This window comes from Phasianus colchicus, chromosome 19, assembly GCF_987193195.1.
Source record: "Phasianus colchicus chromosome 19, bPhaCol1.hap1.1, whole genome shotgun sequence".
Classification (NCBI taxonomy): domain Eukaryota; kingdom Metazoa; phylum Chordata; class Aves; order Galliformes; family Phasianidae; genus Phasianus; species Phasianus colchicus.
Window position 1 is genome coordinate 10,303,972 of NC_143454.1, and position 18,853 is coordinate 10,322,824.

The 18,853-nt window shown below is 51.1% G+C and overlaps 1 protein-coding gene across 3 annotated transcripts in view; it reads left to right on the plus strand.

The window, feature by feature from the left end:
• Window positions 1-3,147: 3,147 nt before the first annotated feature.
• NACC2 (NACC family member 2) overlaps window positions 3,148-18,853 on the plus strand; it is a 41,278-nt gene continuing 25,572 nt past the window's right edge. The window contains exon 1 of one of the 3 annotated variants that reach the window (XM_090121028.1): window positions 3,148-3,249. The gene's annotated coding sequence lies outside the window, so the exon portion shown is untranslated. Of the gene's footprint in view, window positions 3,250-10,090; window positions 10,113-10,383; window positions 10,562-18,853 lie in introns of those variants that run through there. The other 2 variants (XM_090121031.1, XM_031601880.2) reach the window with 2 other exon arrangements.

Sequence of the window (18,853 nt, forward strand, 5' to 3'; positions counted from 1 at the left end):
TGTTGCACCTCAGTGCTTTGTTGTGCAGCCTGCCCATCTGCCCTCTGTGTTCAGTTTCTACAGTACACACGAAGGAAAAAGTAGGTATTCTCATCAACTCACCACAAAGTAGTGTTTGCCAACTCTCCAGATGTTTGCCAAGAGAGCTTGGGGATAGGTTGCCTACAAGACAGAGGATTTCCCCATTCTTTCTTTACAAGCATAGCCTAATGTCTAGTCAGATTGCCCCAAATCACGAGTGCAATTGCCCACGAAAGTAGACAACTTGAAGATTAAATAATTGAGGAGACCTCGGAGGCAGTGTGAAGTTGGAAATACTCTCAGTCTTGGCTGTTAGCAGTGGTCAGACACCAAGCAGTGCTCGGGCAGTTGGATGCTCCCGGCCTGGTGGGGGAAGTGAGGTCCCTTTGAAGTCATGCTGGCAAGGAAGAGGAATTAATTTTCAAATGATTTGTTTTACGATGCAATAATTTGAACATTTTAGATCTCTGTGAGTGGAGCAGCATTTGGCACCTTTACTGCACTTCTTCAGAGCATTTTCCAACTAGAGCTAATTAAACCTCACAGCATCCCCAGGAGATCGCAGAATAAGTAAGATCTTGGTAATGATTCAGAATTTAAATTTGGTGTTTTTGAGGGTTGTGTTTTTTTTTTTTTTTTAAGCTTTCAGGACTACATTGCCAAAATATATTTTCTGAAGCAGTTGAGATTCTGTGAGTTGCTTACCAGCACAAAGTGCAGCAGGGCAGGAGGAGTGCTAAGCACGTGCGAGTAACGGTAAGCAGAGGCCAGAGATGTGGCTGCTGGCAGCACTGGATGGTTGCTATGGAGTATCATTTTTTTAATTGTTTTTTTAAATTATTTTCCCCATTTATTTCGACTGAAAAACTTGGCATTTTTAATAAGGGAGGCGGGAACAACTTGCTGGAATACAACAAATAAGGAAACAGGGGCAGGAGGTTGGCTTTTTGTTTTTCAAGAGCCCAACAAGTGGCCAATACTGTCACTTGCCAGAAACATCCTGTGAAGTGGGGACCTGCAAACTGTGCCCCACTGGGAACCTTTATGTTTGGGAATTTTTTTGCTCTTTCCAAAAGTCGATGCTGGAAGGGGCAGATCCGGCTCTGAAGTACGTTGCCTTCCTGTCTTGCTGTCTGGCTGTAACTTTAAAATCTTCTGAAATGTTCCTTTTGGCATTCCTTCACACTGATTCCATCCTGGATGATGAGAGCAGCTAGTTTGTTCCCTTTCATGTGGTTGGGTTTGTTTGTTTTCTTGCCACGTTTGGGCTTTAAATGTTGCTAAAAATGGGGTTAAGAGTAATGAGGAAAAAACCTAGAAACATGGATTAGGGGGAGCACGTCCCCCAGACATGTGCCAGCTTTGCCCTGCCCCTTTGCAGCCCCCTGGACACCCCTGCCCACCCGGAGCCACCAGGTGCCAGCTGTCCATCTGCACTGTGTGGGCTGATAGTGGTTTGCAGTGGCAAGGTGGCTTGACCTGTTAGCCCACTGAAGTGCTGGAGTTTCACCTCGTTAACTCTTCAGAACTTGCCAACAGCTGGTGTTTGGGGCGCTGCTAAATCCTGTATGAAATGTGCCACCTACATTAAACGTATCTTTTTTATACCATGTTGATGCATTGATTGTTTATGAAGAAAAAGCAGCAATTCAGTCCCGTGATGCTGGTTTCATTCTGATGTGGGGGCAGCCTGGGTCCTCCTCTCTCAAAAAGGCACTGAGCTTTTGCCGTAAGGCCTTGCCCAACTAGCAGCTCACTGTGATTCCTCCCAGGGCTCTCATTAGTTGCTGGTGTTGTTTCTTTCCCTCTGGGGCTGTAGGAGACAGCATCTATTACCAGGCACAGAGAGAAGCGTGGCACGTTTACTTCCAGGAATGGTTTGTCTGTTCTGGAGGCTCTAGCACACGCAGATAGCACGCTGTTCTGGGGAAGAGTTGCTGGAAAATATGAAGCCTTGTTAACTTTCCATGATTGTATTTAGCCAAACAAGGTTTCCATAGCTCCTGGACAGCTCTGCTGCCTGGGGAAAAAAAAAAAAAAAAAAAGAAAAAAAAAACCCTCTCATTTCTTCACCTGCCAACTCTCTGCGCTAATTTTGTCTTCCCGCTTCAAAGCACTCATCGTGCCCAGAAAATGTCACTTCAAAGCAAAGTTCTGTCCACTAATGAGTCGGTGAAAAGTGTTTGGTTTAAGATGCTGGGCAGTTCTCAGTGCTGTGCTGAGTGCTGCTCTGAGCTGAGGGTCTTCAGGGCCCCACGTCCCCCATTGCGCTGCAGTGCTGTGGGATGGAGCTGTGGGGGCTGCAGTAAATCAGCCCCCAATGCCTGCAAGGGCCAACGTTCCCTCACGTGGAAAATGCTGTGTGTAACACCCAGAGACAAATACCAAAGTCCTTAGCTGGTTCCTCTGTGAGAACAAAATCAGCCTCCCCTTGGCCCTGCTGAGAGTTCTGCCTGAGTAAGGACGTGGGGATTATGCATGCTAATTAAATGAACCACCCATCCCTCTGCATCCTGCTCTCCGCTGGGAATTCCCCTCTGAGCTGCTTGCTCCCCCTGAGGAAAGGAGCTGCATGAAAAATCTCCCAGATGGTGAATCCGTTAGAGAAAATCGCAATCTGTTTGGGGCTGCTTCAAACAAAAAAGAGCACCGGAGACGCGGAGGAATAAATTTGCTGTTGCAAACCATTTGCTCAGTAATGGGGAAAATTTAGATGGGCAAAGATATTTTTTTTTTCCAGAAGACTGTTATCTCCTTTTGCCTCCAAAACTGAGCAATGGTTTACAGCATAAATTGCAGTGTTGTATATCAGGAAAGCTGCCATTGCTTTGCTGCAGCCCTGGATCCACTCGTGCCTGTTCTCTGCAGGAAGGAGCTCAAGGGAAGGAGCAGCACTCGGTCACATCCCAGGTGTTGGTAGGGCCCAGGGCACAGAGCTCTGTTCTGTCCCTGCCTGGAAGCATTTCACTTGGAATCCAAATTTCATAGAATGCTGCTCCATGCCAAGAAAAATTCTTCTTTTCTTCTCTTTTTTTTCTTCTTTTTTTTTTTTTTTTTCATGTAAATTTCAAATGAAAGCTGCCTAATAGTTTCTTGGAAATGTGTTTGCTTACAGTTGTGTGCAACACGGGCGCTGTTACTTCCTTCTCCTCCATGTGAAGCTGGCGTTGTGCAATGTGTTGGGGCGAGGGGAGCAGCCTGCATGGTCACACTGGCACCATTGTAGAGGTGAGATCTTAGCAAAACCCATGGAAATTCCTTGCTTAAGCTAGGTGCAGCTTAGGGGAGATTCACATGTCTTCAGGATTTGGGGAGCTCGCTGAGCTTCTAGGACTGAGGGTCCAGCAGTTCTCCTGTGCTGCAGCCCTTCCTAAGAAACCAAGCTGATAGCACTGATTTGCCAACGCATTTCCCATTTACTGTTCACCAGAGCATCAATTGTGACAAATAAACAGAAGAAGGCAGCATTTCGCTGAGAGCATTCAGTGTACTGATTAAGACACTGTACTAAGAGAGTGTGAAGTCTGTGAAGGCTGCAGAGCAGCCATGGCAGCGCTGGGGGGCTGCTGCCCAGGGCTGAGCACAGCCAGGCCACACTCAGCTGCACCCCTGATGTAGGGTTGTCCCAAAGCAGGGCTGTGCATTGCTCTGCAATAGCAGGGCTCTGTTTCCACAGAGATTTTTTAAACGATGCCTATATTCACACACTGTGAACGCCTTCAGAAAAGGATGAATGCAGTTTGGTTTTGAGAAAACAGGATAATTTTTATGATCGGTAACAACTTGTTAGCAATGTGCTACAATGAGGGCAAACAAATCTCACGCCTCAAGGCCCGTAACTGCTTCTCAGAGAGGGCAGGGAGGGACAGATGCTGCTTTTTTCCTTCTTTGGGAACGCTGGGCGTGCACAAAAGAGCTATAGGGTTTGTGGTGCCTTCCTCTAAAGCGTGGAGCATCAGCTAGAAGCTGAACCAAGACCTGTAACCTGATTATAGCTTTGGATAAACACTGGTTCTGCTGGAGGCAGTGCTTCCAGCAAGGTCAGAATTTCACTTTGTGTTCTTCTCCAACAAAACTCTTCTTGGGGAAATAAATAAAACATTTGAAAGCGATGCCCTTAAGGTCAAATTGCAATGCGTGCTCATACCGAAGATGTACACCGACTTGAGAAGATGTACACCGACTTGAGTCAGTGTGTGGCACAAGAAATATGAGGTCAAATCCTTGAGTCCCTCATTTCCAGCTGCGGCTGCAGGATTTTCCCAGCCTGGCTTTGAGCAGCGGGTTTGGGGTAGCAGCAGGAGGAAGGGGTTGCTTGTTTAGTGTGAAAGCTGAGCACAAGGGCTCACATGCTGATCTGTGCTTGCTGCACTTCCTTGGTGGGCTCCCTGTGCCCCACATCCCTGGGCTGAGCTCTTAGGATCCCAGTGTTTGTGGGTCCGTGGGGCCCTGTGAGGGCTGTCAGCAGAGAGCTCAGCACTGCCGCCCGCGACCTTGAGCATCTTCTGCATCCTCCCAGCACATGATTCGGGGGAGAAGGCAGGGGCGGGGGAGGTGGCACAGCACCGAAACGTTTGTTCAGCAGTTGCTGCAAAAAGAAAACTTGCTTCAATCTGCTGAGATGCCAACTGAATTTTGTTTTGTTTTGGTATTTTGGAGGCGAGCCAGCAGCAGGATGTTGTGAAGTCTTCAGCAGCTACTGCCTGCTTGTTCCATACCAAGCATAACTTTGTATATATTTTTATCGGCAAACTCAGTCCCACGCGTTGTGATGTGCAAACAAGGGCCCTGGCTGCAGGGCTGCAATCCAGAGAGCTGGGGAGAACAGAGCCATTTTCCTTGGCTGCTCTCTTAGCTTACATTCTGCAGAGCTGGCCTGCAAAGGTACCTTTCTTCCCTGCCAGCTACTGAGAGGAATAGCAAGTGGTTGGTTTGATTGAAGAGGGGAGGAAAAACAACTTCAGCACCACTGGGGTCCCGGCCCCTCCTCCTCAATCCAGGGGGGATTTCAGCACAGATGTAGCTGCAGTGCTGGAAAGGTTGCAGCAAATTTCGGGTATTGCTTTTTTCCATCTCACGTGGGGATGAGGCGTTTGTGCTGTGTCAGCAGAAGGGGCTGTTCTCTGCCTTGCACAACAGAGAGCCGCCGGGTATAAATAGCCTTCATGCCTGTCACCTCGGCGACTTTGATGGCAATGCCCTGATTTAAGCCTCTCTTCCAGGAGATGCTTTAGGTGTGTGCCATCCCCACGGGACCAGGCGTGTAGTTAAATTAAATGCATGGCCGTGGGCTCTGGGCAGCCATGTGCCAAGCCTGTGCCGTAGCGCTTTGCTGGGCTGGGAGCAGTGTGAGCTGAGCCTGCTGCGTGTCTCTGAGCACTACAACTGTTGCCTTCACAAAGCATCAGCACTCGGAGCAGGGACACTACCGAAGAGTGTCTGACAAATATATGTATGTGTGGGGACCGCTCGTGACATGGTGAGGCGTCTCGAACACGACAGGGCTCTGCAGAGGAGCTGTGGCATGGGGATGTGGGGACACAGAGTTCCCTGCTTTCTCCATTCTTTGACTCTTGCTTCCTCACTGGAGAGCTTTGGAGGCAGCAGCTCGCTCCCATCAGTTGCAGCCCCCACCACCCTCGGTCAGGAAGTGTTGTCCATATATATAACGTAATAGCAATAATTCCATGGCTCAGTCATTGAAGGCACGGGTGCAGAACCCCAGGGCTGAAAGCATCCCTCTGGAGTTGCCCAGTCAGACCTTGGCCTCACCCTGCTTGCCCTGCCTGCATCCTTTGTTCCCAAGGAAGGCCCAGAGGTGACTATGGATGCCTTTTAAAATGTTTATCGTCACATTATCCATCAGATACATATTTACAATCATTCATTAAATTAGGATGTACGTTTCATTCTTCTTTCTTGGAATATTAATGCCTACTCCTGGCTGAAATGCCATATGAATATTCATTAAAAAATCAATCAATCCCTGTGCCAGGAGTGATGTCATTTGAGCAATAACTGAAGCCGTAATCGAGCATGCGATGAAAAAAACGACAAATGCCACCAGATCTAATGTTTATTGAACTGGGTGTGGGTAAATCACGGTAGGGTTTTTCCATGCTTTCTGTGCTAAAGCTCTCTCTCTGATTCCTTTGGGGGGCTGTGGTGAGCCTGTCCTGCCAGCACCCAAAGGAGCTCTGGGCTGCGGCGATGGATGAGTGGGATGTCGTGTTGCTGCCGAGCTGCTAATGAGGATCTTGTCAGAAATTAGTCTTCTGACAATGGGAAACAAAAGCTCTCAATGCTATTGTGGGAAATCTTCTTGAAAATGGATAGGCTGAAGTCTACTTTCCCATAGATCTCAGGCTGGTGGAGCTTTCTCACTGCTTATAGCATTGGCCAGGCAGCCCTGTGGTGCCATCGCTTAGGTTGCCCTATGCATCGAGTGCTGACTGTGCTTGGGTTGGGCTCCGTGCTGAGAAAGCAGCAACTCACTTTTGGGAGTTATCATTATTACTGTGCAATCCCTCAAATTGAGATTTTCCCAACAACAGTGAAGGATCTGTGCCAATGCGTGGGCCCCGACATGGCTCCCATGATAAGATCACACTGTTTGTGCGGAAAATAGTGAGAGCTTTGGCTTGGCTTCAGCAGCAGTCATTTTGGAAATCTTTTGTGTGCAGTGCACCTGGATGGTAGGAGAGGTCATCTCTGCGATCTGCTTTGTGCCTGAGCTGCCATTTAAAAGCCCTCTATCAGCTCCACAGAACAAATGGTGCGGAACATTTATCCTGGGGAGAAGTTGGGTTGATTGTAGCTAAGTGTATTTTCTAAGGTAGCTCTAGCATTCCAGGGAAGAGATTGTAAAGACCTCTTATAGCAGTGGTGAGTGCCTGGGACAGGAGAGAGCTGCTGCTGGGGCTCAGGGCGCTGGGGGGCTCAGCAGCACTGGGGCTGGGCAGCAGGCTGAGGGCTGCATCCTTCCACTCAGCTCAGAGAAAGTCGAGCAGCTGGGTCCCTGCGTGCGGAAGGAGTATCTGAAAGCAAAGGTATTTTAATCTTGCGGATGGTGCCAAGTCAAATTAAACACAATTTCTGAGCAGTCAAAGCAATTAACCATCAGGATCATTTACAAGAAGAAGTGTCTATCCACCAACACTTTGCATCTTCAAGATGAAAGGAGATCTTTTTTCTGAAAAATTTATTTTAATGCTGCTCCTGGGAGAGGTGCCTGCAGCCTGCATGCAGCAGCCGGAGCTGCGGGGCTTCCTTCCAGCACAGGGTCCAGGAAAGCAGCACAGCAGGCATCAGCTCTTGGGATGGGAGTTTACCAAGGGGAAAACGCCTCCTGGGACCGCTCGGCAGTCACCGAACCATTACAGAAGGAGTGCCTGTTTGAAAAGGCCAATGCTGCATTATTTTTGTTATTGCCGTCCCCTCCTCTCTCCAGAGGCCTTGAAAGGAAAGAAGCAGCACCGGGCACTTCTGGAGCAATTCTCATGATGGGAACTCAAGGATTTCTGTATTTACAAATCAGCAAAGCCTTTTTACATGCAACCTTCCACCAGCTCAGCGAGGACAATGCAAACCCCTTGGAGACACTCCCATTTGTGTTTGTTTTAACTTATTCCCAATCATCTTCATGTAAAACAATGAGCGTGGCTGTAGTCATAAGAAGCGCTGCTCTCACGGTGCCAACCGTGTGTCACAGTGAGCTGCCTGTGCTGAGCCTGCCTGCCTGATGTAAGCAGCTGTGCTTAGAGAAGTCAGCAGCTATTGCAATCTGGTTGTGCCACCTCGGCTGGCTGTTGCACAAGGGCTGTCCCCATGCAGGGCAGTGTTGGAGGACGGCCCTGTGCTGGCTGTGCTGATGCCTTTGGAGCAAACCCCAGCTCCCTGTCAGGCACATCACTCTGCCATGAATGAATAGAACATGTCATTGAGGGTTTGGGATGCATTTTGCTTTGCAGCTTGCTGATGGTGTGTTCATGCCAATGGACTCCGTATGGCAGTAATACAGCTGTTGTGCCCTCTCATATGAGCACCAGTTATGCTAGAGTGTCAGCTACGTGTGCCATGCAGGGAAGGTTCCTGGCAGCAGGTGATTTTCTCTCCTTTCCAGCCTGCATCACAGTTCACAGCACAACACAAGAACTGGTTCTGTGTATTGGTACAGGCAGGTAACACTTCTTCTGCCTCCAAACAAAACGTGTGCTCCAGCTGCAACAAGGTGTCTGAACGAGGCAGCCTTTCTGCTCTCAGAGCCCTCTGAAGGTCTAACAAAGCAGCTCTCCTACAGAATTCCAAACTTGTGCATTACTTCCAGGGTCCCTTCCTGAGCTGGCACAGCTCCACTGTGCAGAGATGGCCCTGCAGCACACAGCGAGGGATGAGGACCGGACACATTGGTGGATCATTTCTTTGTGGGGTTTGCCAGGAAGCCACGTGTCCATGAAGTGCATCCACCTTCCCTGGTTTGTTCAGAGCATGGGTGTGATGTTACCTCACCATGCCTGAGGAGTGGGGTTCAGTGGCATGCAGTCTGTGGCTCCTGGTGTGGTCCTGCCATGTCCTGCAGTTCTGCCTCTGCTGCTTTGCCACACTGCTCTCACTTAGCACATCTCCTGCACGAATGGAAATGCTGGGTGTTTTATCAAGTGATTTTTTCAGCCCTCAAGCCGTTCTTCAATTTGAAGTGCTTGATTAAAAAAAAAAAAAAAAAAGAAGAAGCTCAGGGAAGAGAAAGAAAGAAAACATTTTCGTCAGCCCGAAATCACTTTGCAGACATTATGGAAAATGCTGCCTATTTTGTCTCCTCTGCTCTCCGAACCAATCTTTTGCATTAAATTCAGCACAGCAGTAAATAAACACGTTTTCTCAGGCCCTGCAGCTATAGCGAGCCATCAAATGGTGCTTAAGAAATGTTCCTTTCTCCATCACAGATCATGCTTTAAAAGTCCATGGCTGAGGGGAGCAGGGTGCTTTCTGGAAACACGTGGTGCTTCCAATGGGATGCCCTGCACACATCCCATGGCTGACAGCCCCTGCAGCCCCACTGCACCCATGGAATGTGCTGGAACATGCTGGAACACGATGGAACATGATGGAACATGCTGGAGCATGGAGGAGGTGCAGGAGGGCTGATGGTCCTCAGCGAGACGCAGGGAGAGGAGCAGGGGGTGTCACATCTTCATAAGGGCATGATTGCTTTATGTCCAAATGCAGTTTGGGACATATTTCTCGTACATCACTTCAAAAAAGAAAAAAAAGGAGATTTTATCTTTTGCAGCAGAGGAAATGTGTTTGTCCTGACCTGACACTGTTTTTTAAAGTGTCGAGTGCTAATGAAATTCCTCAGCCTTGAGCAGCTCTGAGCATCCAATGCTGGTTTTTAAGATATGGGGACATTTTTCTGCAGATTTTAAGGCAGCCTCAAAATGATGAATGCGTGAGAGGAGAGAAACTTCCAGATCCAAAGAAGTTCTGACACAATCCTGCATGCAAAGCAGACAGAAAGAGGCTCATACTTTAAAGGGGCTTTTGTTATCCCTTTGAAATTTATTTAGAAGACACGGGGCTAACGCTGCTCGCTTTGATCGTGCAAATAGGTTCACCGATCTTAATATTTGGGGCTTGGAGACACGAGAAAGCAAAACGAGGCTTTTGAGGCTGGGGACTAACATTCGGAATGAAAATTCGCCCTCCTCCCCAAGTGCCGCATCGGGTAATCCCGCTTTTGTGTGTGATGCTCCACAGGTTTCTGACGGCGGGGGAATGGTGCAGAGGATCGGGGGGAACGCGGTGCCCTTCCCGCAGCCCCGAACCCCGCAGGGTCTCCTCTGGGGCGCCGGGGCGGCACTGCGGGCTGCGGCTGGGCGAAGGTCGGGGCTCGGGAGCGCGGCTCCAGGACGCGGAGCTCGGCGGGTCCCGCCGCCCCCCCCCCCCCCCCCCCCCCCCGTGAGCCGGAGCTGCTGCGCTGCGTTCTGTCCTTTCCGACACCCGGCAGGTTCCGCATGGCAGCGGCGTTCTGCATAGCAGCTCCGTGCCACCGACACAGCGTGCTTGGAGTCTGACCGTTTCCACCTCCCTCGGTGATTTTTATTTTTTCTATCTATCTCCTTCTGTTTCTGCCTTTACATCAACGTTCCGAACGGAGCCTCGGCAGCAGCGGGGCGGTAATGCCGCTCTCTCCCACCCAGAAGTGCCCCCCGGCCCCGTTCCGAGCTCGGAGCCGCTCCGTGCCCGCCGCCCGCTGCCCCCCGGCCGGACCGCCCGTGGTCCCTCCTCCTCCCCCGCCCCTCTCCTCCTCTTCCTCCCCCTCCTTCTCCTCCTCCTCCTCCTCCCCCCCCCGCGGCGGGGCCGGCCCGGTGGGGCCGCCTGTCTGCGGCGCCCGGCGCTGCTGGGCGAGGTCAGGGAAAGTCCATGTGAGGAGCCGCTGGAATCACTTCCTGCTGCCGCCGCCGGGACCGCCGCCACAGCCGGCACCGCCGCTAGGCCGAGCAGCGCCGCGCCGCGCGTCCATGGGGCCGGAGCCCCGCAGGTGGGCGCCGCTGTGCCCGGGGGGCTGCGGGGTGGGAACCGGGGCTGAGAGCTGGAAGCGGGGCTGCGGGGGACTCTGCGGGACGCGGCGTGCGCTAAGCCGGCTGCTCCTCCGCCCCGCGCTGCCCCCTCGGCGAGGGGAGGGCGATGCGTCCCCCTCCGGTGTCTCCTCCCCGGTGTCCTCTCCCCATCCTTGTGGCCGGGATACGGTACCGGAGGCCTGGGGAGAGAGGGGACGAGGGGAAGCGGGGGGGAGGGAGGGGGCGGTCGGCGGGCACACGCGGCTCCCCCCGGCTGGGGGTCCGAGCCGGAGCCGTGCCCGGTGCTGGGCCGGGGGGTGCGCGGCGGTCTGCGGCAGGCGGTAGTTAAAAGTGCGTTCGCTGTGTCAAGGACTTCTCTAAACATCTTCCCTGCTGTAGGGAAAGAAAATGACAGCGGTACATTGTGTGCTCCGCCGCGCCGGGCTCGCCCATACGTATTAGCGGCAAAGTACAGAATCACTTAAAGCGAAGTCTCCATTACATGCTGGGTCATTAATTTGAATATTCACTTGTGTGTTTCCTCCTTTCAGGAGGCATTTGTGAGATTGCGGGCGGCTTGATGTGCTCCGTGCCTGCCAAGTGTTTGCCTCGTGTCCTGCGTTATTGACGCGCTGGCACACTGCTGCACCTTCCCCGGCTGAAATATTAAACAGTAGTAGGAGCTGAAAGCAGTAAACAAAGCTGAATTCCTGCTGCCTTCCCAGGGAGTGCAGGGCTGTGTCATGGGGGCTCTCAGAGCTGTGTGCCCCCGGGGTTCCTGCAGGAGAACCCCTCACCCCCCCCCATCCCTGCAGATGGAAGGAAGAAAGTAAGCTGAGAGCTGCTTATTAGCTGGATGTGTGTCACTTATGGGACAGTACATACATAACCTCAAGGTGTGGGCACTGCAGGTATTAGCAGTTTGGTCTGCAGCAAGGAGCACGTATGAAATAACGAGGGATCCTGACCTCCTCCTCCTGAGAGTGGATGTCCTTCCAACGTCCACTGAAGGAGCTCTGGGCACCGTGTGTTCCTTTATTCTCCTGTAGAGGTCTTAGAATTAAGGCTCTGTAGGAGTAAAGTGGAGATACGTGGATGTTAAAGGGGTTTCTCAGGCTGAAATCTCTGGAAGGAAACTTCCAACGCTTGCTAAGTATTTTGGCTAGGTGGAGAGAAAGCAGATTGCAGTAAAATGCAGAACCAGGTGCTCTGCATGTGGCGTCAAGGAGCTGGAAGAGGCTGCCCAGAAAGGCTGTGGATGCCCCCTTCCTGGAGGTCAAGGTTCAAGGCCAGGTTGGATGGGGCCCTGGGCAGCCTGGTCTGGTATTAAATGTGGAAGTTGGTGGCCCTGCTGTGGCGGGGGGCGTTGGAGATTCATGATCCTTGAGGTTTCTTCCAACCCGGGCCATTCTGTGATCCTGTTAAGGGCAGGCAGTGTGGCACAACGCACACTTCACATTCAGATGGGCTGCAGAATGGCCCAACATAGCTGCCCCAAAATCACCACTGGCCCCATAACCTTGAAGGGGTTTCCTTGAGCTTTGCAGAGGCCGCTTAAGGCGATCCTGGCAGGAAAAATCCTCACATGTTGAAACCCTGCAGAGTTCCAGTGCACCCCATCAGGGCTGGCTCTGCCCTGTGCTCCCCCATGGATGCTCTGTTTGCAGCACTGCAGAGGAATTGCTGCAGAGAAGCCTCCGGACCCGGCTGTGCTCATCCGAGTCAGGATGCAAACCCTCTGGTTCTGGAATGGAAATATTTATTTTAGAGCTCCTTATTATAAAGTCAGATTTCCCTGCCAGGCCTTCGGGAGGGCCGGCGCGGGGCTGCATGCTCTGCAGATACAGACTTTATTTGAAAGCCTTTATTGACATAATAGCACTTAAATCGGTGCACGGCGCTCGGATGCGATAGGAGCACGCTTTGTAAAGGATTGTGTGGAACCACTGGGTTGTGGATAAACATAGCAAAACAGCCCCGTGAAGCGGCGATGCGACCGTGCTGCTGCTTTGCTTGGTACAATGCCTGTGTTTAAAAATACCCGGGCCTGACAAAATGGGGTTAGGATGAGGCTTCAGCCACACGTTTGGATTTAGCCCAGGTTTTTGGAGCCGGGCAGCTTTGTAGCAGTGGGCTGGGAGGAATGGGTCCGGTGATGCTGAAGGGCAGAGAACTGAAAAGAGAGCTGTGCTGTCATTGCTATTTCTTTTTTTTCTTTCCTCCTTCCTGCATTTCTTTGGTTCTAGTTGCATTTTCTTTCATTTCATTCAAGCATTCAGCATGGAGGAAATTAAACTGAACGGCGAGTTCCCTACAGCCCCAAATGGGCACAGAGCGCTGCGTCCTGCTGCAGCCAGCACGGCTTTGCCAGCACCCGGACCCCACAGCTTCACTGCCACTGGGGCTCAGCTGCTGCTCCTCGGGATGGAAACACCTACAGGGTGTGTGCCGTGCAGGGCTTTTTTTAATCAAGCCAGCGCAGAAACTGAGAAATAGGTTAAGCATGCTAAGGAGGGTGAGGCTGCTGGTTTTCTCTACCTGACTTTATTTGTGAAGTGACAGGAATTTTGACAGCCTTTGTGTCTTTTTTAGCAAATCAAGTGTCATGCCAGGTTTGCCTGTGGATGAGATCATTTGCAAAATATGCTTCCCAGCTTGCTTCAGGCATAATTCATTGTGTCAACTGCAATTGCTCATTTGCTAGGAACTGTGATTCATTAGCGATTTTTTTTTTTTAAGTTCGACTTGTTTTTAAAGCAAATGTTTGGAGGCAGAACAGAAAATTAAAAAAAAAAAACAAAAAAAACAACCACACAGATAACAAAAAAACCCTTTAAATCGTGCAGTGTTTCTACCCACAAATGCTGCTGTGAAGGGAAAACTTGTTAGAACGGCCCGGTCCTGGGCAGGGCCAAGCAGCCCCTGGGACTGCTCAGCTGCGCGGTGTTGCACTCATTTTTGTCATGTGATTGCTCCTAAATGGGGACAGAGGTAATAATGCTCATCCTGCGGGACCGCCTGCGCCACGTGGAGGCTTCAGGGCAGCGGGACGGACGGGCAGACAGATGGACAGATGGAGGGACGCTGGGCAGGGCTGGGGTGAGCTGGGCAGAATGGCACCCGAGGGTCCCAGCGCTCACTGTGCTCCTGCTCTGGGTGTTTTAGAGTTTCCCAAATCAGATTTTAAAAAATAATACCAAAAAAAAAAAAAAAAATTGCATCTCGGGGACATTTTTATGTTTCCTTTCCCGTGGATGGAGGCAAATATTTCAGTGCATTTTTTTTGCTGTAGGTGGGTGGATGGGGGAGAAATCACTGCTGCTGCTTCAGCAGCCTCTAACTCCCCTCCAACACCAAACCAGCATGCGGGGGCTACACGAATGGAAGTACTTTCCAGAAGAAAATATGTATGTATGTATGTATGTATTTCTAAACTTCTAAGTGATGGCGATCAGTGCTGGGCAGGCTGTTCTTCCCCATGCAATGGTTTGCTATGGGGTGCTGCTCCCATGCTGTCAGGGTGCTCCAAGTCAGTGGTGCGGGAAGCTGATGGCTGTGTGCTCAATGCCAATGTGAGGGGCTGCCCATCTTGAGGTCCATCCCTGGAGGTGTTCAAGGCCAGTTTGGATGGGCAGCCTGCTCTAGTATTAAATGGGGAGGTTGGTGGCCCTGCTTGTGACGAGGGGGTTGGAGATTCATGACCCTTCAGGTCACTTCCAACCCGAGTCATTCTGTGATTCTGTGGGGCACACCTATAAAGGCTCTGGGGTGAGATCTCTTCAGCTCACTGCCGACCCCATGGCAATCCAGCTGGTATCAGGACCTATTAATCATGTGCAAAAGCCAGAGGAGGAAAATCCTCTTTCTTTGCAGCATCCAATCTGTAGCAATCAGGGCTCTTTGGGATCTATTGATCCGGGGAGCAGAGCCAGATGTTTGCCATCCCTTTGTGCCTGCAGACAGAATTTCGGCGGCCGGTTGTGGGAAGTTGTGTGCAAAGAATTGTGAGTTAAGGATAGCAGTGCTGGTGCTTCGTCAGGCTCCTGGGCTGGGTGGCAGCACACTTGTGTGGAAAGGGTCCTGTGTGCCGGTGCCAGCGCTGGCGCGGCTCCACGAGCGCGTTTGTATCATGATATCCACTGGGGAAGCATATGGCAGCCTCAGTTATATATATTGTGTGGGGGCACATATTTTACATGCCAGTTCTCGCTGTCATAGGACAAACATTTACGCTCCGATTATATGAGGCATTAGAAAAACAAGAGCAGGGGTTGGAAATGCTATAATTCCTCGCGGGGATGTCGTAAAAGGCGCTGTTTAGTGGTGATATGGCAAGGGCAAAATTCAGGGGTGATAATGTTTCCATCCGTTGTGCTTTCAGGGTGCTAAGCTTTGCGGGGATTACGCTTTGAAGAGGTTTAGGTTGTATAAATACACCGCTGGCATTTCAAGGCACCCCACGTGGAAGGCAATGGCCAGGTGCTGGGGGAAGGTGAGGAGGCAGCATTTGCACCATGGGAGGCAGTCAGGGGCTTTGCCCTGATGTTGCAGGCTGGTGGTTTGAGCCGTGCAAAGCACCCACAGAGAGGGGCTCTCCCTGCCCTGCATCCCCCTGGGGTGCTTCTCAAGTCTGCAGCAGCTGGAGCAGCCTGCATAGCGGCAAGCCTGAGCAACAAGGAGTGCTGTGGGGTTAGCTTTTGTTGCTCTCATTACAAACTCAGTCTTATTGTGATTTGCTGTTGGTTACGTCTCTCTGGTTAATCTCATCCCTTCTCACAGGCTTTGGGGAGCTCCCAAGGAACAGGCTGCAAAGTACAGCTGTAGGTTTTGCATTGTGTCATTTGGTCACTGCTCTGTGCAAAGAAAAGTTGTGGGGAACTTCATCTCACTGCTCTGCAGCCACCTCCTCCTTTGTGCATGCCCCTCCTGGCACACGGACACATGCCTGTGCTTAATGAAACATCATCACCTGGCTTTAACTGTCTTCTGCTTAAGAACAAACGTTGCATGGTATTACAACTGCATTTTTGCCATGTGTGAAGGTTGCTGTGGCCGCAGCACCTGAGCGTGCAAAGCAGAGATAAAGCCAGCGAGGTGGGGTGAGAGAAGAGATTCTGCTGCTGTTCTCTGAGCCCTGGGCTCCAGTACATCGCCAGGAAGAAATGAGATGAATTGCCACGTGCAAAGCACGCCTTCCTAATAAATCTGTGCATGCACTGGTAGTGCTGCCCCGCTCTCTGCTGGAGCTCAGCCCCATGGGAGCCATGTGCTGCACCGTGCGATGATAGGGCGGAATTTTTGACACTTGTCTAAGTACAATTTCTACTCTTAATGCATCATTAGCACAGTTTTCTGCCTTTCATTCATCTCCCTTTACAGCTCTAAGTCCCGTCTGTTAATTTTGGTGTGTTGATATTTTTGTTGTCAGCAGTTTTGTTCTTTTTTGAAGCCTATAAAACCATTAGTGCGAAAGAAGATTAAAAAGATACATTACAATTAAAATGTTAATGAAATCTGCATCATACAACTTTTGAAACCATTTAGGCATTAATCTTTTTTTTTGGTCTTATGTCCATTAACTGGCGATTCTTATTCCACACTGACCCCTGCTGAGAGAGCTGTGCTATAATTGAATTTAGAAAGAGAGGGGGAAGGAAAGAAGGGAGAGGGAGAAGCAGTTTGGAAAGTAGAAGCTGGAAAGCTGGCTTTGCTCTGGGGGGTGTCTATGGAGATGAAGCTGCTGCATGTGCACAAAGGGTACAGGAGAAGAGCAGATAATATTTGCTGTCACAGCCTCATCTTTCCTCCTTTCCTTCCTCCAAAATAGTGTTTCTGGAGATCAAGTGATTATTTTTTTTTTTTTTAGATAGATTTTCAGCAGCTTACACAACATTTGGATGGGGCCCAGAGCACCCCCCAGCTCCAGGGCAGGCTAAAGAGAAGGGTTGGCTAATTCACAGGCTGTGCAGCGAGTGGAACAACAGGACTTCTTGACTCATCAGACAGCTCCTAGGAACCGTGCCATGACTTCTGCAGGACTGTGGGCTGTGCGGGGCTGCTCGAGCCCTGCCAAGCTTTCAGACCATCTAGAACACTCTGTGCTGCTCAGCCCGAGCCGTGCTGGGTTTCTGGATGCCTCCTTCTGAAGGATTCTGTATGTTTTCTCCCACATCTTCTGTGGGATGCTGCAGAAGTTTGGGAGCGCCAGTCCTTCAGTGAAAATTGTGGTTCTTGGTGTGGGACGGGGGTATTGGCTTGGTAATGGGATGGGTGTGCTGCTTAATGAGGCAGTAATGCAGCTCTGAAGTCAGAGGATGAGCACATCCTGATGCGGGAGCTGGCGGGCGGCCGAGGGGAGTGGAGCAGCAGCCCAGCTCGTGCTTGTGCTGCCAGCAGGAACGCAGGAAGGCTAAACAGGAGTTTGGAAGCTGAGACTTCTGCGGGGCTCGGAGGAATGGCGGCAGCTCTTTGGGGCTGAGTTGGCGCTGTCTTCAGATCTGAGCTCACCGCTCACATGCAGCAAAGCGAAGCCTAGATCTTCAGTGTTGTATTTCCTTTTCAAGTGGGTAAATACCAAAATGTATAACATTGCTGGATTGTGCCAAGTGTTTAGACGTAGCCTGAATTCAGAGCTTAAGAACCTGGGATGTGTCTGATCCCTGTCCCTGCCTTCCCCTCGCAGTGCCCATGGTGACATCCATGGGGGTGGCCGATGTCCGTGGCTGACACGGTGCGGCCCCTTGCTCTGTGGGTTTCCTGTGCTCTCTCCCACCTTGGAGCAGCACCGGTGTATGCAGGCTGGGAACAAAGGCAGCACTGTTGGAAGCTCACTGTGATGATGTGTGGGCAGTCCTGGGCCCAGGAGAGGAAGCAGAACAGAGCTGCCCCCCATTTCCCCCAATGTGCACTGCTGGCACTGAAAGGAAGGCCTCTCTGCTGTGTTGCACTCCAGGCTCATGGCGGTGGTGGCTCTCATCCCCAGACCACTGTGCTGATTTTGGCACGTGTGCTGCTTGTAGATCCATGCGGAGGGATTTGTAGTGCTGTACTCTTGAGGGTTGCTGGGCAGCCCAGGGCAGAGCTGTGGGGACGAGCATGGGGTGCTCAGCTGCAGCCTTGGTGTGCCTTTCAATGTTCCAAAGCCATGGGGTCCCCACAGGTCCCCACTGGGAGGTCTGTACTGAGGCCAGGGCACACAGCTGCTGGGGGAGCCTGCTCTGCTCACCCAAGGGGAATAATCTCTCTGCACCATGCTGATACAGGTCTGTGTTCACCTGCTGGGCTCTTGTTTTGTGGGTAGCAAAATAAGAAAACCAGCAAACCCTCAGTGCCCAGCACGGTGCTGGGGACACGGGCTGTGCTGGCACTGCCTGCTGCGCTCCCAGGGTTGCTATGGGCAGCGCCTGGGGCTCCTTCAGGGACGCAGCAGTGTTGGCGTAGCGTGGCAGCTTTCAGTGCCGTGCATCCCACCTCTGGTTTCACTGCCTTGTGTAAGGCCCGTCCCAAGAACCAACTTGAACTCTGCCTCTTCCTTTGAGTTTGGGGAAGGTTAGCTCGGGTTCAAACCGCTGCGATGCGGTTGGTAAGGCTGAGCAGCATATTAAGCATTTAATACAGAGTGCATTATCTCCCACCCACATCCCCCGTCAGATGCCGGCGGAGGGAAATGCTCCACGGCCACATCCAGGAGCTGCTGCTGGGCGCACGGCGTGCACAGCTCCCTCTCAGCCCCATCCTCCTTGCACCCATTGCCACCAGCAGCGTGCCCTATAGCCGGCTGGCTGCCCCAGCCTGGTGGCCATCCCCAGCCCCGCGTTGGCACAGCGCGAGGAGCACTGAAGTGATGTGCCGTGCCTAATTGTGTTACAGCTCAATTTACAGAGCCTTGCTCTGCTCGCGCAGTACATCAGAAGCTCTTGTGAAATCTAATGTGCTGTAGCATCGGCGCAGGAAAAAGCTCTGCCTTCTGTGAAGCCAGACTGTTGCAGCGTAATTTGTTTTGTAAGATTTTGAAAGGCGGTGTTGCAATATGTAACAGTAGAATAGTGGGAAGATGGTCAGGTGGTTCTTAGGACTTCAACAGACAGATTTCATGTCTGTGTGTTTTTGCAACACCTTTCTATAAAGGGAAACATAATTTAAAATATGATTACTTAGTGTTGTAACAGTCTTCTCAAACGTTTTTGCATTATGCAGAGATCATTATCAGAGGCTGATATTAACTTGCAAAGAATATTATGCAAATCGCTCTCCTGTTCTTCTAAAAAGAAATT